Source organism: Hyla sarda, chromosome 9 (genome assembly GCF_029499605.1).
Source record: "Hyla sarda isolate aHylSar1 chromosome 9, aHylSar1.hap1, whole genome shotgun sequence".
Lineage (NCBI taxonomy): Eukaryota > Metazoa > Chordata > Amphibia > Anura > Hylidae > Hyla > Hyla sarda.
The window spans coordinates 86,297,098-86,313,321 of NC_079197.1; positions in this window are offsets into that span (position 1 = coordinate 86,297,098).

The window sequence follows — 16,224 nt, forward strand, 5'->3', positions numbered from 1 at the left end:
CACTGGCCCGCCCTTTGACATGCCCCACCTTACTAATGGGGCGACACACTGTAACAAGCCTCCTCATGTAATTAGTTGTCTAACTTTCTTGCGGCAGGCAAAGCATCGCCCCCTATTTACGTCCTATACAGATCAGCCATGCATGACGGCCCTGCATTTACGTCCTATACAGATCAGCCAAGATGGCGGAACGAGGTCCCCTCACCAACCTCCAACTGTCCCCCAGCGTCTTCTTCTCTGGTCTGACATTAAGCGGACCAGAGAAGATCACTGATAATACTAATAATTGCTATACATAGCACTGAACAGTATTAGCAATCAAATTATTGCAATAAATAGTCCCCTATGGGGACATAAAACGTGTAAAAAAATAAAAATGAAAAAGCCCCTCCTCCAATTAAATTTTTTTTTATTGAAAATTAATAAACATATTTAGTATTGCCATGTGTGCAAATGTCTGAACAATTAACATATAATGCTAATGGTCTTGTACGGTGAACGGCGTAAACGTAAAAAAAAAAAATAAATAAGTCCGAAATTTTGCTCACATCACATTCCAAAAAATATTTAATAAAATGCAATCATATACTCAGATATATGCAAAATTGGAACAAAAAACTAAACTACAGATTATGGTGCAAAAAAAAAATGAGCCCTCATACAGCCCCGTATATGAAAAAATTTGAAAGTTATAGGTGGTCAAAATAGGGTAATTTTAAACATACTTTTTTGTGAAAAAAGTTTTAGTTTTTATTCATATTGACCCACAGAATAAAGAAAGCATGTTATTTTTATCGTAAAGTGTACCACTTTAAAACGAAACCCTCCAAAATGTGCAACATTTCAGTTTTCTTTTTAATTTCCTCACAAATAACAATTTTTGGGGGTTTGTGGTATTGCCGCATTTTTATGGTAAAATGAGTGATGTCATTACAAAGTACAATTGATCACGTAAAGAACAAGCCCTCACAGGGGTCTGTGGATGGAAATATAAAAGTTAGGATTTTTTTGAAGGCGAGGAGGAACAAATGAAAATGCAAAAATAAAAGTGACCTGGTCCTTAAAGGGGTACTCTGGTGCCAGAAAGTTTAACAGATTTGTAAATTACTTCTATTTAATCTTAAACCTTCCTGTACTTATCAGCTGCTGTATGATCCAGAGGAAGTTCTTTTCCTCTTGAATTTCTTTTCTGCCCGACCACAGTGCTCTCTGCTGACACCTCTGTCCATGTAAGGAACTGTCCAGAGCAGGGGCAAAACCCAATTGTAAACCTCTCTTGCTCTGGACAGTTCCTAACATAGACAGATGTGTCAGCAGAGAGCACTGTGGTCAGACAGAAAAGAAATTCAACAGGAAAATAACTTACTGTCAAGCATACAGCAGCTGATAAGTACTGAAAGGATTAAGATTTTTTTATAGAAGTAATTTACAAATCTGTTCAACTTTCTGGTACTAGTTGATTACATTTTTTTTTATTTCCACCGGAGTACCCCTTTAAGGCCAAATGGGTTGTGTTTTTTAAGCATTTTGCTTACTTTTGCTTCTACAGCTTGCTGTATGAGTTCTATTTTCTCACTACACCTTCACCACCTCCTTGTCTTCAACCCCCCCAAGAGGTGATATCTCTAACACAGAGAGCAAATAGTCTCTCAGAGTTTGTTATCCCTGTCTGAGTAACAGCTAGATGGAAGGACTATTTATAAACTTGCTAAACTTTGCATTCAGGAAACAAGTCAACACGAGAAAAAAAATCAGTCCAAAGGTGTCCATATCCCTTAACCCCACCAGGACCAAGGGCGTACAGGTACGCCCTCGCGTCTTGGGACTTAACCCCTTAAGGATCCAGCCCATTTATACCTTAAAGGAGTAGTCCAGTGGTGAACTAGTGGTTAACAACTTATCCCCTATCCTAAGGAGTCCTATCTTGGGGCCCCCCGCGATCTCCTGTACGGGGACCCGACAGCCCGTGCGAAGGGGCGTGTCGACCACCGCATGAAGCGGCGGCCGACACGCCCCCTCAATACAACTCTATGGCTGAGCCGGAGCGCTGCCTTCAGCAATCTCCGGCTTTGCCATAGCGATGTATTGAGGGGACGTGTCGGCCGCCGCTTCGTGTGGTGGTCGACATCGGCTATCTGGCCAGAGAGCCTGGCCCCTGTACAGAGAGATCGCGGGGGGCCCCAACGGTCGGACCCCCCGCGATCTCAAACGTATCCCCTATCCTTAGGATAGGGGATACGTTTTTCACCACTGGACTACCCCTTTAAGGACCCGGCCATTTTTTGAACATCTGACCACTGTCACTTTAAACATTAATAACTCTGGCATTCTTTTACTTTTCATTCTGATCCCGGGATAGTTTTTTTCGTGACATATTCTACTTTATGTTAGTGGTGAAATTTTGTTGATACTTGCATAATTTCTTGGTTAAAAATTCCAAAATGTGATGAAAAAATTTAAAATTTTGCATCTTTTTTTACTTTGAAGCTCTCTGTCTATAAGAAAAATGGATATTCCAAATAAATTATATATTAATTCCCATATACAATATGTCTACTTTATGGTTGCATCATAAAGTTTACATGTTTTTACTTTTGGAAGATATCAGAGGGCTTCAAAGTTCAGCAGCAATTTTCCAATTTTTCACAAAAATGTCAAAATCGGAATTTCTCAGGGACCAGTTCAGTTTTCAAGTGGATTTGAAGGGCCTTCATATTACAAATACCCCACAAATGACCCCATTATAAAAACGGCACCCCTCAAAGTATCCAAAATGACATTCAGTAAGTGTGTTAACCCTTTAGGTGTTTCACAGGAATAGCAGCAAAGTGAAGGAGAAAATTCTAAATCTTCATTTTTTACACTTGCATGTTCTTGTAGACCAAGTTTTTGAATTTTTACAAGTGGTAATAAGAGCAAAAGCCCCAAATTTGCAACCCAATTTCTCTCGAGTAAGGAGATACCTCATATGTGTATGTCAAGTGTTCGGCGGGCGCAGTAGAGGGCTCAGAAGGGAAGGAGCAACAATGGGATTTTGAAGAGTGAATTTTGTTGAAATGGTTTTTGGGGGGCATGTCACATTTAGGAAGCCCCTATGGTGCCAGAACAGCAGAAAACCCCACATGGCATACCATTTTGGAAACTACACCTCTCAAGGCACATAACAAGGGGTCCAGTGAGCCTTAACACCCCACAGGTGTTTGACGACTTTTCGTTAAAATCGGATGTGTAAATGAAAAAAAAACATTTTCAACTAAAGTGCAGTTTTTTCCCCAAATTTACAATTTGTACAAAGGGTAATGATAGAAAATGCCCCCCCCAAATTTTGTTACCCCATCTCTTCTGAGTATGGAAATACCCCATTTTAGGACGAAAATGCTCTGCGGGCGAACTACAATGCCCAGAAGCAAACTTGATCATGGTGTCTAAAACTAAAGTAAACATTGCCGGTTAGCTCAGTGGTGCTGTTTAGGACCACCATGGTGAAATCGCGGCGTCCCGAACAGCTTGCAAGACTCAAGGAGGATCCCTACTTCGCTGTCAGATTGGCGAATGACTGCTCCATGCCTGAGATCCAGGCAGGAGGAGTCGAGCGCAATAACACTGATCAATGCCATGCTATTGCATGGCAGTGATCAGTCTAGGAAATCAGTGTGTGCAATGTTATAGACCCTATGGGGAATAGTGTGTGTGTGCTTGGGTGCCAGGGAGCAGTGTTGAGCTTGTCTGTGTCCCGGCCGCAGTCTGAGATTTAGGACTCCAGCATAAATCTGAAATCTATAAAAACGGCTTGTTGCCAGGACTGGTAGGGAGACCCCTAGTGGTCATTTTTTCAAAGTGGAAATTTAAATAGAATCTGTCATACATTAAAAAATTTAAAGTGGTTGTCCAAGAGTAAAAAGTATTTTTAGATACTCCTGGGTAAGGTATAGAATACTCCTTCACTAAGGCTACTCTCTAGGCACTCACACACTAGAAATAAATACATGAAACAATTGTAATAAACTGAAGAATGCCACCAAAGAATGCATGTAAAAAAATGCTTGAAATTCGACCAATGAGTCATTGAAGGCAAGTAGTGGTGACCTAGACAACCTAGACAACGAGCTGTCAATAAGGGGAAGAAAGGAGCAGGAATATCAGGAGAAGGAGGCAAATTTTCTAAGTGAATGTATTTGCAAAAATATTTAACTTTACATGCCCTACAAGCCTAATGACATGAGTTGGAATACCCTTTATAAAAAAATGCCTAAAGCATTGCTGTCCTCTAAAACAAATGTTGACAGTGCTAAGACTAACTGCGATCGCAAGTTACAAGTTGGTGAAGTGTGTACTTAACTCGGCAGCCTGCCACCATAAACGACTCCTTCACTTCATAGACTAATGCAGTGAAAGATTTGGATATGGATTCTGATTGACAGCCAGGAACTAAAATGCGCCCTCCCATGCACTTCACTGGCTTCTAACTCATGATCGCAGTAAGTTTTGGGACTGAGACCCATGCGATCAAAACTTTTGACATACCTAGTCCCAAAAGTTTTTTCTGATACCTTTTTTTTTTTTATCTTGTAGGAGGACTCAGTGGACTTTTTCCACTGTGATCTGTAGTTTTTATCTGTACCACTTTTGAGTATATGTGTTATGGAGCTGGATGTGGATCCTCTAACCTGTGTGGCTGATGACTCGGACCATATTGGGGAGCGGAGTCTAAGGTGCCGCTGGTCTTCACCAGAGCCCACCGCAAGGTAGGACGGGCTTGCTGCTACAGGCGACACCCAGGTCGTTTTTGAGTATATGTGTTACTACGGAGCTGGATGTGGATCCTCTAACCTGTGTGGCTGATGACTCGGACCGTATCGGGGAGCGGAGTCTAAGGTGCCACTGGTCTTCACCAGAGCCCACTGCAGGGCAGGACGGGCTTGCTGCGGCAGGCGACACCCAGATCGCTACCCCAGACATGGCTCGACCACACAGGTGGTTGGGCAAGGTGAGGTACCGAAGGATAAGGCAGTAGCATAGTCAGACGTAGCAGAGGGTCAGGGCAGGTGGCAAAGGTGCGAAGTCAAATAACATAGCGGGAAGGTCTGGATACACAGATAAGGCAAACAGGCAATAAGGAATACTTAATCTCAGGCTAGGGGCACTGAAGATTCAGCAGGGAAGTGGGGGAGGTTCAGGAACTTTATAATGTAGTGACATGTGTAACAGTCATTATGGGCGTACTGGCCCTTTAATTTTCAGAGCTGAGACACAGAAGAGGAGGCGGCAGCGGAGCATAGTGAGTGACGGGCTGGGATTCGCATACAGGTGTGTCCCGTGCTACGAATCCCAGCCTCCCCGGCAGACGGCGACACAGGGACTCTGCGCTCCCGGCCGGTGCTTGTGTAACAATATCTAACGTTTGATTACTTTTATACATTTTTTCAGGGATGTAACATGACAAAAAATGGGGAGAGCAGGGAGGCAGGTTGCTCTTCAGTCCTTGTGCAGAGACTAAAGATGGAAGCCTACTCTGTGACACGCACAAAGCAAAGTGACTGTGTAATGTCGGTTTATCTGTGTTTTGCATTTTTCTGCTTTGGGTCTTGTTCAGACATTATGTTTATGTTAACAGTTTCTATGTTTATTCTCCCTGGTTTGGGAAGAGTTAAAGGGGTACTCTGCCCCTAGACATCTTATCCTCTATCTTAAGAATAGGGGATAAGATGTCTGATTGTGGGGGCCCGCCGCTGGGACCCCCCGAGATCTACCTGCAGCACCCGGTGTTTGTTTAGAACACTGGCTGGAGCACTGGAGGCTCATGATGTTGCGACCTCGCCCCCTCAATGCAAGTCTATGGGAGGGGGCGTGGTGGCCATCACGCCCCCTCCCATAGATTTGCATTGAGAGGGAGGGCGTGGCGTCACGACGGGGGCATGGCCGTGATTTCAGCACAGCATCACAAGTCATCAGATGACTCCTTTGGTTAGGGGATGAGATGTCTAGGGGGGGAGTACTCCTTCAAAGGGGTTCTCCGGTGCTTACACATCTTATTCCCTATCCAAAGGATAGGGATAGGATGCCTGATCGTGGGAGTCCCGCAGCTGGGGACGCCCGTGATCATGCACGCGGCACCCCGTTTGTAATCAGTCCCCGGAGGGTCTGATTACAGGCGACTACAGGGCCGGCGGTGTGTGACGTCACACCTCCGCCCCCGTGTGACGTCACGCTCTGCCCCTCAATGCAAGCCGACGGGAGGAGGCGTGATAGCTATCACACGCCGCCGGCCCTGTAGTCGCCCGTAATCAGACCCGGAGCGAACACGCTCCGGGGACTGATTACAAACGGGGTGCCGCATGCATGATCACGGGCGTCCCCAGCTGCAGGACTCCCACGATAGGGCATAAGATGTGTAAGCACTGGAGAGCCCCTTTAACCTTTCAGCCCTTCAGCAATGGGAGTGTATATAAGGCCTCTTCAGGTGCTGCTCAGGGCTGGTAATTACACCTGTTACTCAGACCAAGTTTTCATTATTTTGCTATGTCTGTGTGTGTGTGTGTGTGTGTGTGTGTGCGCGCACACTAATCTCTTTAGTTTCCAAATACTGTGCGTTTTGTCAGTCCTGTTTTGACCCTTGTTTAATCCTGGATCTCCTGGGATAAAATTCTGTTCTCAGCCTTGTGCTAATTTGTCTATCAAGGAGTGAGCATGTCTTTTGTCTGTATTCGTGTTTCTTGTATCTTGGATTTTTGTTTCCTCCTAGACTAGCATCTTGTTCACACTGGTATGTGTGCCCGTTAGCTAGGAGCCTACTTGGCTTTAGTATTGTTGTCCCTCCATGTTTGGAGTGGGGTGTCTAGTGTGCCTCTTGTTCAGAGTCCAGTGTGAACAGTGCTCATGATTTCCTGACCTGTAGTGTTCTGACATTTAGTTAACATGTTCGTCCCCTGCACCTCCTGGTTTTGTCTGCTGTATACTTATCCTCATATCTAGTCTTGTTCATATTATCATATCTGCCGTTAATCTTGATCCTGGTTCTTGAACTGTTTGTTAGTATGCTATATCCTGCCTGGTATCTGTTTGTCGCTTTGTAGCATTGCCGTTATGTTCATGACTTGTTTCCTGACATGTACAGTTTTGTTTGGGTCATGAGATAGGGTCTTCACCGGCCTCCTCGCTGTCCGATCGTGGCTCTGAATTAATTAATGTGAATTAACCCCTTCCCTAATAAAAGGTTGAATCAGCCCCCTTTTCTTATTTAAAAAGAAAAATATTTAAACAAAAATAAACATAAACATGTGTGGTATGGTCGCATAGGTAAATGTCTGGACTATAAGAATATAACATTAATTAAACCGCACGGTGAATGCCGTATATGTAAAAAAAAAATACCAAAGTCCAACATTTCGTATTTTTGGTCACTAAATTTTTTTTTAACCCCTTAACTCCTTGGGGACGGAGCCCATTATAACCCTAGGGATGGGAGCATTTTTTGCAATTCTGACCACTGTCACTTTAAGCATTAATAACTCTGGGATGCTTTTACTTTTCATTCTGATTCCGAGATCGTTTTTTCGTGACATATTCTACTTCATGTTAGTGGTAAATTTTTGACGATACTTGCATCATTTCTTGGTGAAAGATTCCAAAATGTCATGAAAAAATTGAAAATTTTGCATTTTTCTAACTTTGAAGCTCTCTGCTTGTAAAGAAAACAGACATTCCAAATAAATGACATATTGATTCACAAGTACAATATGTCTACTTTATGTTTGCATCATAAAGTTGACATGTTTTTACTTTTGGAAAACATCAGAGGGCTTCAAAGTTCAGCAGCAATTTTCCAATTTTTCACAAAATTTTCAAAATCAGAATTTTTAAGGGACCAGTTCAGTTTTGAAGTGGATTTGAAGGGCCTTCATATTAGAAATACCCCATAAATGACCCCATTATTAAAACTGCACCCTTCAAAGTATTCAAAAAGACATTCAGAAAGTTTGTTAACCCTTTAGGTGTTTCACAGGAATAGCAGCAAAGTAAAGGAGAAAATTCAAAATCTTAATTTTTTACACTCGCATGTTCTTGTAGACCCAGTTTTAGAATTTTTAGGTAATAGGAGAAAAAGCCCCCCAAAATGTGTAACCCAATTTCTCTCGAGTAAGGAAATACCTCATATGTGTACGTGAAGTGTTCGGTGGGCGCAGTAGAGGGCACAGAAGGGAAGGTGAGACAGTGGGATTTTGGAGAGTTAATTTTTCTGAAATGGTTTTTGGGGGGCATGTCACATTTAGGAAGCCCCTATGGTGCCAGAACAGCAAAAAAAAAAAAACACATGGCATACTATTTTGGAAACTACACCCCTAAAGGCACGTAACAAGGGGTCCACAGGTGTTGGACACCCAAGAGGTGTTGGACGACTTTATGTTAAAGTCGGATGTGTAAATGAAGAAAAATTTATTTTCACTAAAGTGCAGTTTTTTCCCCAAATTTACCATTTTTACAAAGGGTAATGGGAGAAAATGCCCCCCCAAATTTTGTTACCCCATCTCTTCTGAGTATGGAAATACCCCATGTTAGGACGAAAATGCTCTGCGGGCGAACTACAATGCCCAGAAGAGAAGGAGTCACATTTGGCTTTTGGAAAGCAAATTTTGCTGAAATGGTTTTTGGGAGGCATGTTGCATTTAGGAAGCCCCTGTGGCATACTGTTTTGGAAACTACACCCCTCAAGGCACATAACAAGGGGTACAGTGAGCCTTAACACGCCACAGGTGATTGACAAACTTTCGTTAAAATGGACGTGTAAATGAAAAATTAGATTTTTAACACTGAAATGCTGGTGTTACCCCAAACTTTTCATTTTCACAAGGAATAATAGGAGAAAATGCCCCACAAAATTTGTAACCCCATTTCTTTCGAGTAAGGAAATACCTCATATGTGTATGTAAAGTGCTCTGTGGGTGCACTAGAGGGCTCAGAAGGGAAGGAGCAACATTGGGCTTTTGGAGAGCGAATTTTGCTGAAATGGTTTCTGGGGGCATGTCGCATTTAGGAAGCCCCTATGATGCCAGAACAGTAAAAAACAAAAACAAAAAAAAACACATGGCATACTATTTTGGAAACTACACCCCTCACAGAACTTAATAAGGGGTGCAGTGAGCATTTATACCCCACTGGCATTTGACAGATCTTTGGAACAGTGGGCTGTGCAGATGAAAAATTACATTTTTAATTTTTATGGACGACTGTTCAAAAAATCTGTCAGACACCTGTGGGGCGTGAATGCTCACTGTACCCCTTGTTACATTCCGTGAGGGGTGTCATTTCCAAAATGGGGTCACATGTGGAGGGGGTTCACTGTTCTGGCACCATGGGGGCTTTGTAAACACACATAGCCGTCAACTCCAGCCTAATTCTCTCAAAAAGCCCAATGGCGCTCCTCTTCTGGGCATTGTAGTTCGCCCGCAGAGCACTTTACTTCTACATTTGGGGTATTTATATACTCAGAAGAAATGTGGTAACAAATTTTGGGAGGCTTTTTACTATTACCCCTTGTGAAAATGAAACATTTGGGGTAATGCCAGCATTTCAGGGGAAAAAAAATAATTTTTAATTTTCATGTCCAACTTTAACGAAAATTTGTCAAAGACTTGAAGGGTGTTAAAGCTCACTATACCCCTTGTTACGTTCTGTGAAGGGTGTAGTTTCCAAATTGGGGTCACATGTGGGTGTTTTTTTTTCCCCGTTCATGTCAGAACCGCTGTAACGATCAGCCACCCCTGTGCAAATCACCAATTTAGGCCTCAACTGTACATGGCGCTCTCTCACTCCTGAGCCATGTAGTTCCTCCTCAGAGCATTTTACGTACACATATGGGCTATTTCCGTACTCAGAAGAAATTGTGTTACAAATTTTTTGGGTCCTTTTCTCCTTTTACCTCTTATGAAAAGTATGGGGCAACACCATCATGTTAGTGTAAATTTTTTTATTTTACACTAACAGGCTGGTGTAGCCCCCAACTTTACCTTTTCATAAGGGGTAAAAGGAGAAAAAATCCCCCCAAAATTTGTAGTGCAATTTCTCCCGAGTACGGAAATACCCCATATGTGTCCCTAAACTGTTTCCTTGAAATATGACAGGGCTCTGAAGTGAGAGAACGCCATGCGCATTTGAGGCCTGAATAAGGAATTTGCAATAGGGGCGGACCCGGTTACCTACTGTAAAACCCTACAGCAGTGTTTCCCAAACAGGGTGCCTCCAGCTGTTGCAAGACTCCCAGCCTGCCAGGACAGTCTATGGCTGTCCGGCAATACTGGGAGTTGTGGTTTTGAAACAGCTGGAGGCTCCGTTTAGGAAACACTGCCGTATGAGACGTTTTTCATTTTTCTTGGGGGGGGGGGGGGGAGGAGTGTAAGGGGGTGTACTTGTTATTATTTGTTAGTGTAGTGTAGTGTAGTGTTTTTAGGGTACATTCACACAGGCGGGGGTTCACAGTAAGTTTTCCGCTGGGAGTTTGAGCTGCGGCGGAAAATTTGCCGCAGATCAAACTTGTAGAAGGAAACCCACTGTAAACCCGCCCGTGTGAATGTATCCTGGGGTGGGGGGGCACCCCAAACCTTCAGCTTTGGCAAAATAACAACTCCCAGAATGCATTGACAGACCGTACATGCTGGGATTTGTAGTTTTACAACAGCTGTAGGCACACTGTTGGGGAACCACTGAGTTAGAAAACAGACTCTAGCTCAGTGATTCCAACCAATGTGCCTCCAGCTGTTGCAAAGCTACAATTCCCAGCATGGCCAGACAGTCAGGGATGCTGGGCGTGTAGTTCTGCAATATCTGGCGCTTCAGATGTTGCAGAACTACAACTCCCAGCATGCTTGGAGTTGTAGTTATGCAACAACTGGGGAAGAACAGTTTGGAGTGGTCTCCAAACTGTGGCCCTCCAGATGTTGCAAAACTACAACTCCAAGCATGCCCAGACTGTCCAGGCATGCTGGGAGTTGTAGTTCTGCAATATATGAAGGGCCAGATATTGCAGAACTACACGCCCAGCATCTCTGACTGTCTGGCCATGCTGGGAGTTGTAATTTTGCAACATCTGGAGGGCTACAGTTTGGAGACCACCATATAGTGGTCTCCAAACTGTGCCACTTCAGATGTTGCAAAACTACAACTCCCAGCATGCCCAGACAGTCAGTGCATGCTGAAAGTTATAGTTTTGCAACATCTGGAGGGCTACAGTTTGGAGACCACCATATAGTGGTCTCCAAACTTTGACCCTCCAGATGTTGCAAAACTACAACTCCCAGCATGCCCAGGCAGCCTTTGGCTGTGTGGGCATGCTCGGAGTTGTAGTTTTGCAGCTTTTAGAAGGCCACAGAGAAGATCACTTACCTCGATTTTCACTGCAGCCTTCTCCGCCGCACTTTCCGGCCGCTCCAACTGCCGTCGACGCTGCCGCTGCTCCAGGATGCCTCCAATGGTCCGGGTAAGTCGGGCCATGCCCCCCCCCCCCTCGCCGCACGTGTTCCCCCTGCTCTTCCCCGACTTCGATCGGTGCGCAGAGTGGGGGGAAATGAACTCTAACCCCCCCGCCCCCCTCCAGCCATTGGTGGTCAGCCTGACCGACCAATGGCAGGGGATAGGAGGGGGTGGCAACACTGCCACCTCGCTCCTATCCTTTAGGATGGTCGGAGCTGTCTCTAACAGCTCCGATCATGCTTATTTTCCAGGAAATCGGGTCACCAGTGACCCGATTAGCCCGGATTGCGGGCAAATCAGTGGTCTTGCCTAGACCCCCCTAGGCATTGCCACGGGATGCCTGCTGATAGATATCAGCAGTCATCCTGGTCCGATCACCGCCCGGCAAGTATGGATACGCCCTCTGTCCTTAAGTGACGGGACGCGAGGGCGTATGCATACGCCCTCCGTCCCCAAGGAGTTAAGGACTCGGCCCTTTTTCACCTTAAGGACTGAGCCCTTTTTTGCAATTCTGACCACTGTCACTTTATGTATTAATAACTCTGGCATGCTTTTACCGATTATTCTGATTCCGAGATAGTTTTTTCGTGACATATTCTACTTTAACATAGCGGTAAATTTTTGTCGTTACTTGCATCCTTTCTTGGTGAAAAATCACAAAATTTCATTAAAATTTTGAAGATTTTGCATTATTCTAACTTTGAAACTCTCTGCTTGTAAGCAAAATGGATATTCCAAATAAATTTTATATTGATTCACAAATACAATATGTCTACTTTATGTGTGCTCAGTCACGCTGGAGGGAACTGGGAGCAGGCTGCATGTCGACCTAGTGCTGCTGTAATTGCCCACTGGCCCCTGGTTTTTGCTTATTACGCACAGGTAGGTTAGCGTTAGGTCCCGTGCCATCTGAGAAACCTTGGCGTTGGTGTGCGGGCTCTGGTGTGTCCTTTATATAAGGATACACTGGCGAATGTCTCAATTTTAACATCAGTGTTGAGGGATTAGCCAATGTCACTGTATACATCTACCACAGTAGTGCACCTACATTTCTGTATTGTATTATTCTAATTGTTACACATCCACACCGTTTATCTGGTGTAGGATTCTATTGTGGCACTTGTAGTCCGCTGCAGGCATCCTCCATTGTATGCATTTTTATGCTGGGGATCTCCCCTAGCAACGGACTACAAGGGCAGGATCTGCTCCCCCAGTATATATGCACAACTGCATTTGGGGTTGAGCACCTCCAGCCATTTGAGACCACGTTTTTTGTTGTTGTTTGTAAATTTATACGTGGAGGTGTGTAAACTCCATATGTTAATGCGCCTTGAACACTTTCCAGGCAGCATTAGGGTTGCACCTGTGAGGCCATGCACCTATATCAGCCAACTTGGGTGGGGCTTGTAGCCTCTCTCCCCCCTTCCATTGTATGTGTGCTCAGTCACGCTGGAGGGAACTGGGAGCAGGCTGCATGTCGACCTAGTGCTGCTGTAATTGCCCACTGGCCCCTGGTTTTTGCTTATTACGCACAGGTAGGTTAGCGTTAGGTCCCGTGCCATCTGAGAAACCTTGGCGTTGGTGTGCGGGCTCTGGTGTGTCCTTTATATAAGGATACACTGGCGAATGTCTCAATTTTAACATCAGTGTTGAGGGATTAGCCAATGTCACTGTATACATCTACCACAGTAGTGCACCTACATTTCTGTATTGTATTATTCTAATTGTTACACATCCACACCGTTTATCTGGTGTAGGATTCTATTGTGGCACTTGTAGTCCGCTGCAGGCATCCTCCATTGTATGCATTTTTATGCTGGGGATCTCCCCTAGCAACGGACTACAAGGGCAGGATCTGCTCCCCCAGTATATATGCACAACTGCATTTGGGGTTGAGCACCTCCAGCCATTTGAGACCACGTTTTTTGTTGTTGTTTGCTACTTTATGTTGGCATCATAAAATTGACCTATTTTTACTTTTTGAAGACATTAGAGGGCTTCAAAATCTGAATTTTTCAGGGACCAGTTAAGTTTGAACTGGATTTGAGGGGCCTTTCTGTGAGAAATACCCCATATATGACCCCATTATAGGAACTACACCCCTCAAAGTTTTCAAAATGACATTCAAAAGGAGTGTTAACCCTTTAGGTTGTCATGGTTTTTGGGGGCCATGTTGCATTTAGGAAGCCCCCATGGTGCCAGAACAGCAAAAATAAAAAATAAAAAAAACACATGGCATACTATTTTGGAAACTACACCCCTCAAGGAACGTAACAAGGGGTATAGTGAGCCTTAACACCCCACAGGTGTTTGACGACTTTGCGTTGAAGTTAGACGTGAAAATTTGATTTTTAACACTAAAATGATGGTGTTACCTCAAATTTTTCTTTTTTTACAAGGGATAATAGGAGAAAATGGACCCCAAAATTTGAAGCCCAATTTCTCCTGATTAAGAAAATGCCCCATATGTGGACATTAAGTGCTCTGCTGGCGCACTACAATGCTTAGAAGAGAAGGAGCAAAATTTGGCTTTATGTAAGAAAATTTTGCTTAAATGGTTTTTGGGGGGCATGTTGCATTTAGAGAGTCCCCAGGGTGCCAGAACAGCAAAAATCCCCCCAAATGGAATACTATTTTGGAAACTACACCCCTCAAGAAACATAACAAGGGGTATAGTGAACCAGCCCACTGTTCCAAAGATCTGTCAAACGCCAGCGGGGTGTAAATACTCACTGCACCCCTTATTAAATTCTGTGAGGGGTATAGTTTCCAAAATGGGGTCACATGTGGGGGGGTTCACTGTTCTGGCACCACGGGGGGCTTTGTATTCGCACATGGCCCCTGACTACCATTCCAAACGAATTCTCTTTCAAAAGTTCTATGGTGCTCCTCCTCTTCTGAGCATTGTACTTCACCAGCAGAGCACTTGACATCCACACATGGGGTATTTCCATACTCACAAGAAATGGGGTTACAAATTTTGGGGGTCATTTTCTCCTATTACCCCTTGTAAAAATGTAAAATTTAGGGGAAAAACTGCATTTTAGTAAAAAAATTTTTTTTTTCATTTACACATCCAACTTTAACGAAAAGTCGTCAAACACCTGTGGGGTGTTAAGGCTCAGCGGACCCCTTGTTACGTTCCTTGAGGGGTGTAGTTTCCAAAATAGTATGCCATGTGGGTATTTTTTGCTGTTCTGGCACCACAGGGGCTTCCTAAATGCGACATGCCCCCAAAAAAACATTTCAGCAAAAGTTGCTTTCAAAAAGCCAAGTGTGACTCCTTCTCTTCTGAGCATTGTAGTTCGCCAGCAGAGCATTTTATGTCCTAACATGGGGGGCATTTTATGTCCTAACATTTGGGGGGCATTTTCTCCCATTACCCTTTGTAAAAATTGTAAATTTGGGGGAAAAACTGCACTTTTGTGAAAATTTTTTTTTTTCCATTTACACATCCGATTTTAACGAAAAGTTGTCAAACACCTGAGGGGTGTTAAGGCTAACTCGACCCCTTGTTACATGCCTTGAGTGGTGTAGTTTCCAAAATGGTAAGCCATGTGGGGTTTTCTGCTGTTCTGGCACCATAGGGGCTTTCTAAATGTGACATGCCCCCCAAAAACCATTTCAGAAAAATTCACTCTCCAAAATCACATTGTTGCTCCTTCCCTTCTGAGCCCTCTACTGTGCCCGCCGAACACTTGACATAATCATATGAGGTATTTCCTTACTCGAGAGGAATTGGGTTACAAATTTTGGGGGCTTTTTCTCCTATTACCACTTGTAAAAATTCAAAAACTGGGTCTACAAGAACATGCGAGTAATAAATGAAGATTTTGAATTTTCTCCTTCACTTTGCTGCTATTCCTGTGAAACACCTAAAGGGTTAAAACACTTACTGAATGTCATTTTGGATACTTTTAGGGGTGCAGTTTTTATAATTGGGTAATTTGTGGGGTATTTCTAATATGAAGGCCCTTCCAATCCACTTCAAAACTTAACTGGTCCCTGAAAAATTCCGATTTTGAAAATTTTGTGAAAAATTGGAAAATTGCTGCTGAACTTTGAAGCCCTCTGATGTCTTCCAAAAGTAAAAACATGTAAACTTCATGATGCAGTCATAAAGTAGACATATTGTATATGTGAATCAATGTATAATTTATTTGGAATATCCATTTTCCTTATAAGCAGAGAGCTTCAAAGTTAAAAAAAAATGCAAAATTTTCAATTTTTTCATCAAATTTTGGAATTTTTCACCAAAAAATTATACAAGTATCGACAAAATTTTACCACTAACATAAAGTAGAATATGTTACGAAAAAAAAATCTCGGAATCAGAATGAAAGGTAAAAGCATCCCAGAGTCATTAATGCTTGAAGTGACAGTGGTCAGATGTTCAAAAAATGGCCGGGTCCTTAAGGTATATTTGGGCTGGGTCCTTAAGGGGTTAAAGGACATCTGCCGCAAAAGACAACTTATCTCCTATTCACAGGATAGGGGATAAGTGTTTGATTGAGGGGGTCCGACCATAAAGGAGGCGTTCCGGCCACAGCGTGATGTTGCGGCCAACACGCCTCCTCCATGTATCTCTATGGGGGAGGCAGCGTTCGTGCCTCCCAGTCTCTCCCATAGAACTGTATGGGGAGGGGGCGTGGAGGGGGCATACTGTCGACCTCAGAGAGGAAAATGCTACGCGCATTAGCCACTCACATAGAGCGGCAATGCGGCGGCCCCGTTTGAGAAATCGTGGATAAGTTGTCTTTT